The sequence below is a fragment of the Pinus tabuliformis genome, chromosome J (genome assembly GCF_031772625.1).
Source record: "Pinus tabuliformis cultivar Carrire ecotype Pingquan chromosome J, CPIR1, whole genome shotgun sequence".
NCBI lineage: Eukaryota > Viridiplantae > Streptophyta > Pinopsida > Pinales > Pinaceae > Pinus > Pinus tabuliformis.
In genome coordinates, this window is record NC_142295.1 from 1,137,246,417 (window position 1) to 1,137,257,081 (window position 10,665).

Sequence of the window (10,665 nt, forward strand, 5' to 3'; positions counted from 1 at the left end):
TTGAACCAGTGGAGGAGTCTGATTGGGTAAGTCCTATGGTAGTCTAGGAAAAGAAGTAGAAGGATGAGATAAGGATTTGCATAGATCTCAAGAAGCTGAACGATGCTTGTGTTCATGGTCCTTTCCCAACTCCATTCACAAATGAAGTGCTCGATAATGTTGGTGGGCAGGAGGCTTATTCATTCACTGATGGGTTCTCTGGATACCATCAGATAAATATCACGCCGGAAGACAGAAGTAAGCGATAATGTCTTTTGGACTTAAGAATGTGTCGGCAATCTTTTGACGCGTATTCATTGCAGTGTTCAAAGAGTTCATTCACAAGTTTTTGGGGTATACTTTGACGAATAGACTGTGTTTGGGTTGGTAAAGCGCCATGCAACTAGTTTGCGCTTGATGTTGGATACATGCCAGAGGTATCAGATCGCACTAAACTTGAAGAAGTGTTTATTTGTGTCCCTTTCAAAATCTTGCTGGGTCATATAGTGTGCAGACAAGGATTATTGGTGGACCCTGCTAAGATCACGATCATAATTAACTTGGATATGCAAAGGAGCATTAAATAGTTGTGCGCAATACTGTGACATACCAGATACTATCAAAATTTCATCAAGAGCTATGCCCATATTACCGCACCGATGGAAAAGCTACTAAAAAAGGATGCTACATTCTATTGGAATGAAGAATCTTAGCCAAGCCTGGATGTATTGAAAGAAAAAATGGTCACCGCGTCGATCCCAGTCTTCTCAGATTGGAAGAAGGAATTTCATGTGCATGTGGATGCATCATGTATCATGTTGGGAGTAGTGATGACACAAGCAGGGGTCGGAGAATTGGATCACCTAATAGAATTCAGGAGTAGGAAGTTATCGAAGGCTGAAAAGAATTATTCGATGACAGAGCATGAAGGGTTGGCTATGTTGTACCTACTCCTAAAGTCCAAGAATTACTTTCTCGGCTGACACTTTAATATGTATATAGACCATTCTACATTAAATTACCTGGTCAAAAAGCCTGCGTTGGGGGGAAAATATGCTAATGGCTGCTATTGTTTTAGAAGTATGATTTTGAAGTCATTGTGAAGCCAGGGTGATTAAATGTTGGACCATATCATCTGTCGCACATTGAAACTAGGGAGGAGCTTACCAACTTAGAGGAGGGGTTGCCTGTCGCAAAGCTCTTTGTGGTGCATGTGGAAAACAATCATTTTGCAGACATCATCCATTTCCTGACTATGGGAACGACTCCAGAAGGATACACGAGTCAATAGAAGAATGAATTGGTGGTGCACGTGGCAATTTTTTCTGTTATTACAGGTCACTTATATAAGATGGGATTGGACGAGATACTACGATGATATTTTCCTGATTTTGAATGAAGTAATATCCTAGCTAAAGGAAAAGCAACAACGCAAAACATTTTACGCGTTGGGTTGTGGTGGTCGACATTGCATAAGGATTCCAAAGCATATTGTAGGGTGTTTGATGCATGTCAGAGGATGGGTAGGTCATCGTGAAGGGATGAGCTACCTCTGAATCTACAAGTGTCATTACAACCATTTGAAAAGTTGGCAATCAATTTTGTAGGACCAATTCAGCCTCTAGGAAAGAAGACGGGTGTGCGGTATATCATCATTGTGACTGAGTATTTGACTAGATGGGTAGAGGTGCGCCCGTGAAGGACTGTACAAGGGAAACAACAGTGAAATTCCTATTTGAATATGTGCTGACTAGGTTCGGTTGCCCGAAGAATTTGATGAGTGATCGCGGTACGCACTTCCTTAATGAAACGATCAGCGCGTTGATAGAAGAGGTCCAAGTTTATCATTAGAATAGTACGCCATATCATCCTCAAGCCAATGGGAAAGTTGAAGCATTTAACAAGACCTTGGAGAACGCACTGACAAAGGTTTGCAATGCACAAAGGAATGATGGGGATGTGCACGTACCAGCTGTGTTATGGGCCTATAGAACTACTTGTAAGAACTTACTGGTCAGACACCATTTAGGTTGGTCTATGGCGTGGAGGCTGTGAAGACTATGGAGTATATCATGCCTAGTCTACGCATAACATCATTCACAGGGATGGCAGATTACGGAGACTTAGAAGAGAGAATCGCATAGCTGACAGAGCTTGAGGAAGATATATTTTGGTTGGATTCCATTAGCAGGTACAGAAAGAACGCGAAAAGCCATGGCACGATCAGCACATCAAATTGCGCACCTTCAAGGTAAATGCTTTAGTTTTATTATATGATAGCAAGTTCGATAAATTTCCAGGAAAATTTCAGATGCATTGACTGGGGCCATATGTGATCAAGGAGATTACTGATGGTGGAGTAGTTCAACTTGTGAAATTGAATGGAGATCCATTTCCAGGAAAGGTAAATGGCATCCGATTGAAGCCATACACTGGGGATCTGACCCGATGACTACATGATGGAAGCACAGTCTTAGTGCTCCAGGAAACTGCAAGGAGGCGCAAGACTATAAACTACAGTGCTTGAGTTGAAGTCACAACCTTAAACTCCAACATAGGTCAGAGAACAGCGCGAGGCAGTTGTAATGGATAGAGTCGCAGTAGTAGATGCCATAGTAGCAGACTGCACCATGCTCTTTGAGAAATCCATGGAGGTAGTCACGATGCTCCAGGAGGATCCTAACCTGCAGAGGTTGAATACGAAAGCCTGTGAATTAGAGCAGAAGTATGACAAAGCAAGAGCGACGACGCGCACCGTTGCTATCTCACAGTGATTGGCTAAGCTTCATGAGGCGAAACAACTACTCGAACAAGTGGAGGCAGCGCAAAGGAAAGAGGTGGTCTTCAAGGATAGATTGGGTCCTTGGCTGGACGAGGCCTATGTTATCTCTGCCACCATTGAAGAGAAGATGGCGAGCATATAGATGATACAACAGAAGATAAAGGAAGATAGTGTAGGACCAACAATAGAGCACCTGGTAGAGAATATTAAGCAGGCAACCATGCATAGTGTGGCTGAGGTAGCAGTGGCACAGGTTGAACTGGTAGGTCTCTGCATTAAGATCTCCGCACCAGCAGAGTGATTTAGGGGTAAGTCACGATATTTGTGTTGGGGGCCTATTGGGACAAGGTCCCCTAGGGTCAATTTTCAGGCAATAGCCCAAGTTTTGGGGCAAAAAGCCCAAGTTTTATTATAAAAAGTGTAAAGGCTCCGTAAAATGTGGTCATGGAGCACGTAGATGGTAAAGTGTCATAAAGGGTTTTACCCTTCTATTATGTAAGTCATGTCAGCTTGTATAGACCTACCCATGGTCTGCGGACCATGGGATTGTATAAAAAGGAGAGTCTTAGAGAGTCTAAGGCATAGATAGAAATGAGGGATGAAGATGTAATGGGTCAATAAGAGTAATAGAGAAGAAGTCTTAGAGTAGGAGAGAGGCTCTACAACTGTGTGCAAAGAGGCCTAGAGTAGAGTAATTAGCTGAGTGCGCGGACCCCTACAGCTGAGTGTGCAGGGAAGTCTTGAGTCTGTAAGAAGAACTGAAGTATCAATAAAGAGATTATTCTGGAAATATCTGTGTTTTGTCTATCGATTTCTGTTATGAATGAATTTGGTATTATGTTATGATGAATGATGGTTTTATGAATTAACACTGTATTGATGCGTGATTTTACATGGTTTACATTGTCATACGAACGCCAGTAATAATAATTGTTTATGCAAAGAATATCTTATTGCATGTTAATATTATCAAACACTTAAGCTGATCTGGGCAAATACAGAACTAAGGGTAATTACAGAGCCATGTACGTGGTTGATTCACCTATTAAGGGTCCGTGAAAGACAGTCATAGACCTTTGCGAAGGCCTAGAATATGATTAAGAGAAGTTATATCAATAAGCCCTAGGGGCTTATCGATCTGTGTGAAGAAAGGTTTAGGGAATAAAATGACATCACGCTCATCTCCAAGTGTGGAAACTTGGTTCCAGCATCCCCCCATACTGCTTCAGGTGAGACTCTAGTCTGCGCTCCACGGGTTGATGCCGAAAGGGCCAATAGTGTAGGGATTTTTTTAGAAAACTTAGCTCTGAACCTAGGTCAAGACCCACTAAGGCAACAACGAGAGAAAAGGAGCTCCATCAAATTGGTTCCTATGGCAGTTGGGCTTGCTTGTAGAGAGCCCATGGCAGAGGAATGTTGCGTCTACTATCCTTGAAATTGTGACTAGTGTTATGTTCCCTTTCCCAATAGGATGGGAAAATAGACACAATGGATAAACGAAGAGATGAAACAAATCAATTGAATGAACATGTATAAATTGATATGAAACATAGATATATCCGTATAGATACACGTAAAGATGAAGTTTGTTGCCTTTATTCCCCACAGCTACATGTTGCCTTTCTTCAATGATACTGACAGACATGAGTTGAAGCTCTTTAATGCCAACATAGCTTTTGGGGCATTACAAGTAACTACAGATACAACAGATACTGGATTTTCTCTCGTGAATCAAACTGGGAGATTTTTCCTTAATCAAGGCTTCAAGCGATGGAAGAATTCCTCTCAAGGAACCATTGTGTCTTCTTTAAATTATTATTTTGTTCTGATTATAGTGAACAAGAGTGCAAATGGTGGCGATGGCCCAACTTTCATTGTAACAAGTGAGAAAAATGATTTCCCTGAGAATAGTTATGGTTCAACTCTACCATGAATGGGGATTCGAATAAAAGATTGGTTTTAATGGAGTTCGATACTAGAAAGAGAAATGTCAATGACTAATATAAAGAAAAAAAGATACGCGTAGAGATAGATGCAAAGGTTGAACATATAGATTCACCAACAACACTTATTAAAATAGATAGCAAGGGACAAGAGGACCAATTAATTCCTTCATCACTCGTAGTTACTTCTCGGTATTTATATCACTAGTCATTCATATTTGGTATTGTTAGTTTTCCTGGTGCTTGTTTCCATCTCTAGGGATTAGTTGAATACTATGTATCTCGAACCACAATCCATTAAATAAGAACCATCACTCGCTAATAGTCATCACTAGAAGAAAATCCTTAACTCCTAGCAAACTTAAGAATAGTCTGGTAGAGGTTGTCATGCCAATAGGTGCTCCCTTTCATTAGATCTTAAGAGTCCTTTCTTCCTAGTTTCCTAGGATAGGTAGGACTACCTTGTGTGATTCCCGATCTTGTATTCCCCTTTATTGCATGAATGAAGAAGTTTGCATGAAAGAGTGGACAATCTTCTCTCTGTGATTAGCTTCCTTTTCAATTTCAGTATGATAGCGTGCTTTTTAGTGAGAGGTTATAAAGTGATTTTTCCTTTACTCATGGAGAAATAGAATAGTTAACTTCAATATTACAAGGAAAAATAAAGGTAGCAAAAGAAAAATAGACAATGCAGGTGTGGTTGTAGCTTTGTTAAGAGTTTCTATGCGAAGAAGGCAAGCTAATGCCTCCTGCAACAAAAGGAAAATAGATAAAATGTTGTCATTGTTGTTCCAGTGGGTCATGGAAGGTTGTCATTGTTGTTCCAGTGCGTTGTGGAAGCCTGTCATTATTGTTCCAGTGGACTGTGGAGTCGGTATGGTTGCCTACTCCCCAAGAATCCAAGACAATGCCTCCTACAATAAAAAGAACTGAAAAAAATTCCCCCTGCAACAAAAAACGTCGAACATGTTGAAAAGTGTGCAACAAGAAATTCTTGTTGAGAATGCAACAAGATGATGGAGCTTAGTGGAAAGGAGTTGCCTTCACTAAGTGGGCCCGCAGGCAAATTATGGCGCAAAGTCTATTTTTGGATCACAACAGGAGTAATCACAGCGGGAGTGATCACAGTAGGAGTGATCACAGCAGGAGTGATCAGAGTCTTTTTTAGATTGCTAGTCAAAAATAGAAAAGTCAAATATTATTGTCTCATAATAATATTTATACTATAAACATTATATTATCCTCTTGGAGCACTTCAGTTTGAGCTACAGATGTGGCACATACAGTTGTCAGAAGGAAATATGCTTTCTTTGTGGGTCAGTTGAGCTATTGCATGCAGGACATCAATTAGAACTCATGTGGTTGAGTTCTTTGGAGTTGGATGAGCAGTTAATGGAGTTGTGTTCAGTTTGACTTAGTTGAACTAGTTGTATTTAGTCTAACTGATCAATATACTAAGTGATGAGTTGTGTGAATTAGTTATTAATTAATTCACTAATTATTAACTCATAATGCAACTGAAGAATACATCAGTTAACTCAGTGCAAATACAGTGCAATGGAGACAGGTGTTAGAGGTTGAGATTGCTATCAGTTGTGCATGAGATTGTGCACATGCATGGGATTGAGTTATGCCAATGATCTCGCGTAGTGTGGGCCAATACCAAGTGAAATATAGCTTGTGCTCACGTGATTTACAATGTGGGTGATTTTCACAAGGTAAATAGGAGTTTGGATCAGCGATTCTCATTCATTCTCAGTAGGTATTGTGCAATGGAGGTAGGCAAGCAGCGGAGGAGATTTGGAGATGTTATGCATGTAACAAGTTTGGACATATAGCAAAGGAATGCAGGAGAAAATTTCGGCCACCATACCAGAGGGAGAAAACATCATCACACTCAAAGATATGGAATAAAAAGGAAGTACAGTCAGAAATATGTGGCATACAGAGTATATAGACATAACAAACTCAGAGGGAGCTGAGAGTGTGAAACTTTAGAATTCCAATTCTCATACGCAGTTATTATGAAGAGAAGTCACGTATATACGCGAGTTAGAAGCTGCATAGTTGCGTATATGGTGTTTTGAAGAAAAAGCAGTGGGGCAAAATCAGAAAAAGGGGTCTGATAGGGTTCAATCAATTATCAAATATCTGTTCTATTCTGATTGATGATGATTACAGTCTGTTGATAATATGTAGAAGTGCTCTTGAGTTGTTGATGACTTTATGTATATCTGATTAATGATGATGCCTTGATTATTCTTACTGATATTTGCAATGATCAAATCTGACAGTGAACGGTTGGCACAGGGTAGGGGGGGACATATGCTTCTAATAATGCATTGTTGCCATTAAGTTAGAAGATCTTGGTACATGAAGATGAGTATATTGCTTGATCCACATAGTTGTTTTGATTCAAGTGACTCTGTTTTTATGATGGAAATATACAGGTTGTTGATCTTGATGCTGCTGATAGATGTTGATGGTGCAGATCATATATGGTGTATGATAGTTGTTGATGACTATCATGGTATTGTTTAGATTTTTGGTTCTTGTTATAAATGTCATGTATATAATTTGATGTAAAGGTCATGAAAAGACCTAATTTGTAACCCCACTATGCATGGGAAGGATGATGTAATAATTCCTATATTTCAGTCATGTATAAACATTTGGTATATCCCCACTTGGTTGGGTGGATGAGTTAAAATTGATGTATCCCCACTTGGTTGAGAGATTGTTGTATGTATGAGTCATTGATGATAGGAAGTTCATGCTCACATAGTTAAGTTATAGAGTCATGTTATTCTTTTGGAAAATATGTTTTGCAGACTTTGCATGTGCTTAGGGGGAGCATGGACGGTTTAGTGCATCTCAGCATGTACAAAGGGGGAGCTTAATCAAAGAATTCAGTATGTACTCTGGGGGAGCATAGAAAACATAATGTATATCAAAGGGGGAGAATATCTTGGTCCGCCCTTTGCCCTTGATGTCAAAGGGGGAGAGTGTCTTGGTGTTGTTGTTGCCATCAAGTCCAAAGGGGGAGATTGTTGGAATTATGATACAAGTGTTGTCCTTGATCGCAACTCACATAGATGACAGATCACAGTGCAACAAGTTAACAACAAAGGATTACAGATCAGACTCTAGAGATTGAAGAAAGAGAGTGGTTTAAGAAGTATACAATGGTTCACTTTGTCTAAGCAGTGTATGCATGCGGGTTAACAGAACAAAAGGAGTGTATATGTATACATGCACTTTCATAGAAGGAAAAGCGCGTATGGGATGGAAAATCAAGGTTTTGGTCCAAGGTATTGGTCCGAGGTATTTGGTCCAAGGTATTTGGTCCGAGGTATTGGTCTGAGGTATTTGGTCCGCACTATTGGTCCGAGGGATTTGGTCCAAGGTATTGAGAAAGGCCTAAAACTATATAAGGAGGAGAATATCATTAGGTCAGGTGTGCAAGTATTGAATATCTTATGAAGTGTTAGATCAAATATGCAGGTTATGGGTTTCTGATGCTTTGCTTGATCTGAACTAAGGATGCACCTATGTGGTTGATGATGGATGATGGATCGGGATCATAAGGCCTGAAATGAATTATCATTATGTGGTTTGATCATGGATAGTCTAGATCTGAATACTAACACATGTTTTATTCTGTAAATGTTATGATTTGGGTATGACTGAAGTCTGGAATATCTGAGAAGTTTTTAAGATAGTATTTGTCGATCTATATGCTAGTTCGCTTTGGTAAAAGTGTGTATACACGTTGGCCAGTCACATCCAAGTAACTTATACATTATGAAATATGATATTTGAAGTTGCAATTGGATCTGGTTGTTGTTGCAGAGTTATGGTTTCTGCTGTGTGTTCTCGTGACTGTGCTTCGATGACAGTGTTTAGAATGTTCATATTGATTGAATATGATTTTCTTCAGTGATGATGGGTTTTCAGTGATTTATTGATTTAGTTGTGGTTGATTCAGAGATTGATGATTGATTTTTAGTGATTGGTTGTTGCAGATGTATTTGATGGTTGTATTTCAGTGATGATTGATTTTGAGCTTCAATGTTATCGATGGGTCTAGTATGAAAATTTGATGAAACAGGGGCCTTCAGATTGTGGTGTTGTGTTCCAGGAGTATCCAATCTGAAAATTTATGAAACGTGGTCCCTGGAGGAAGAGAGAAGGTCGTAGCCTTCTGTAGGTCGGCGCCTATGTACTAGTAAACATATCGGCCAGTACAAGAACTAGGGGGTTGGAGCTCCCTTCCAGTAGCAACAGGAAAATGAGTGAAGGTCGGAGCCTTCTGTAGGTTGGTGCTTACGTACTAGTAAATGGATCGGCTAGTACAAGAGTCAAGGGGTTGGAGCTCCCTTCCAGTAGCAACTGGAAAAAGAGTGAAGGTTGGAGCCTTTTGTAGGTCGACGCCTATGTACTAGTAAACGGATTGGCTAGTACAAGAGCTAGGGGGTTGTAGCTCCTTTCCAACAGAAGTTGGAGAACGAGAGAATGTTGTAGCCTTCTCCAGGTGGGTGCTTGCATACTGGTATGAGTTTGCACTAGTACAAGATTGTAAACAGGTTTTTCTTATATTAAAAGAAGACAATAGCAAGTGATTTTTGTCCCGCATTAGGTTTCCACCTTAAATCTTGGTGTTCATGTGTGTTGCTTATATGTGATGGTTTATTCTGTTATTACTGCACATGATAACTGTTTATATGGTTAATGAAGTACTGATACACTGATTAAAGATCAACATATGATGAATTAATTGAACCATAAGTTTGTTGGATATACGTTGGTTGCTTTAAAAACAGTTGCGTGTACACGCGATTTATCTTCATTGAAGTTGCATGAAAAGAAATTTATTGATTTGTAAATACTGATTCACCTCCTCCCCCTCCTCTCAGTATTATTTCCAACACCTTCCTGGCCTAAATTCATAACGAGTAAGTGACGATGTTAGTCTAGATAGGTCATTCATGCAACATCGAGGGAGAAATCTCAAGAGAGCTAAAAATCAAAGCTTGATAGAGTTTTTCAAAAGTAGGAGGAGATGAATTCTAAGATAAAAGCTATCAATGGTTAGCTAGTAGCTATTTGGGTATTTTTCAATTGGGGGGTTCATCTAATGCAGCACATGATGTTGTTCTTAATACAACAATAGAGATATCCAATTAGATGTTTTTTTTGAAATATTAATTTCGTAAATTTTGGTATATGTACCTTTTAAATTAAATTGATAAGGAGAACAATCAATAGACAATATACATTGCAAAAACAAATGGGGAGTTTTTTATACATACAATGATCACTATATTCATGAAGCTTATGTGAACACATTTATGCAAGAACCTACTTTATTTGCATGTTTTCAATTTTATTTCATTTTTTAATTAAATTTATTTCTAAATAACCTTACAATTTTTTTTTCTTACAAAACCAAACTCCGATTTATCATATTATTTCATAAAACTTCTAAGAGAAAAATCATATTATCAATATATAATATTGTGCTTCTATCCTCTTATGTTTGTTTCTATATAGATCAATAGTCAATCTCTTTGCATATATTTATAAAGTCTAAAAGTAACATCACCGAATTTTTATAGAGCCTCTTTATTACTTGATAACAAGAATGATCTATTCTAGTCATAAGATATTTTTTTAAGATTGTCTCAATAAGTTCCCTAAATCTGATGTCGCCCACTACTACCGAGCATGTGTATCCCTGATAAAGTCATCTACCATCCTCATAAGAAATGAAATTTCATTCTTAGATATATCTTTCTATATTATTATTATTATAGGGGATGTTTACTCTCTAGGTAAAACCAAGTACAACAAATATCGTTCTGTTTCTAGCGAGTGTTCATAGGCTTGACAAGGTTATTTGCATTCCCTATGTAGAGAAATTCTGAAAATTTCAATTAATATAAAGGATGAAATTTTCTA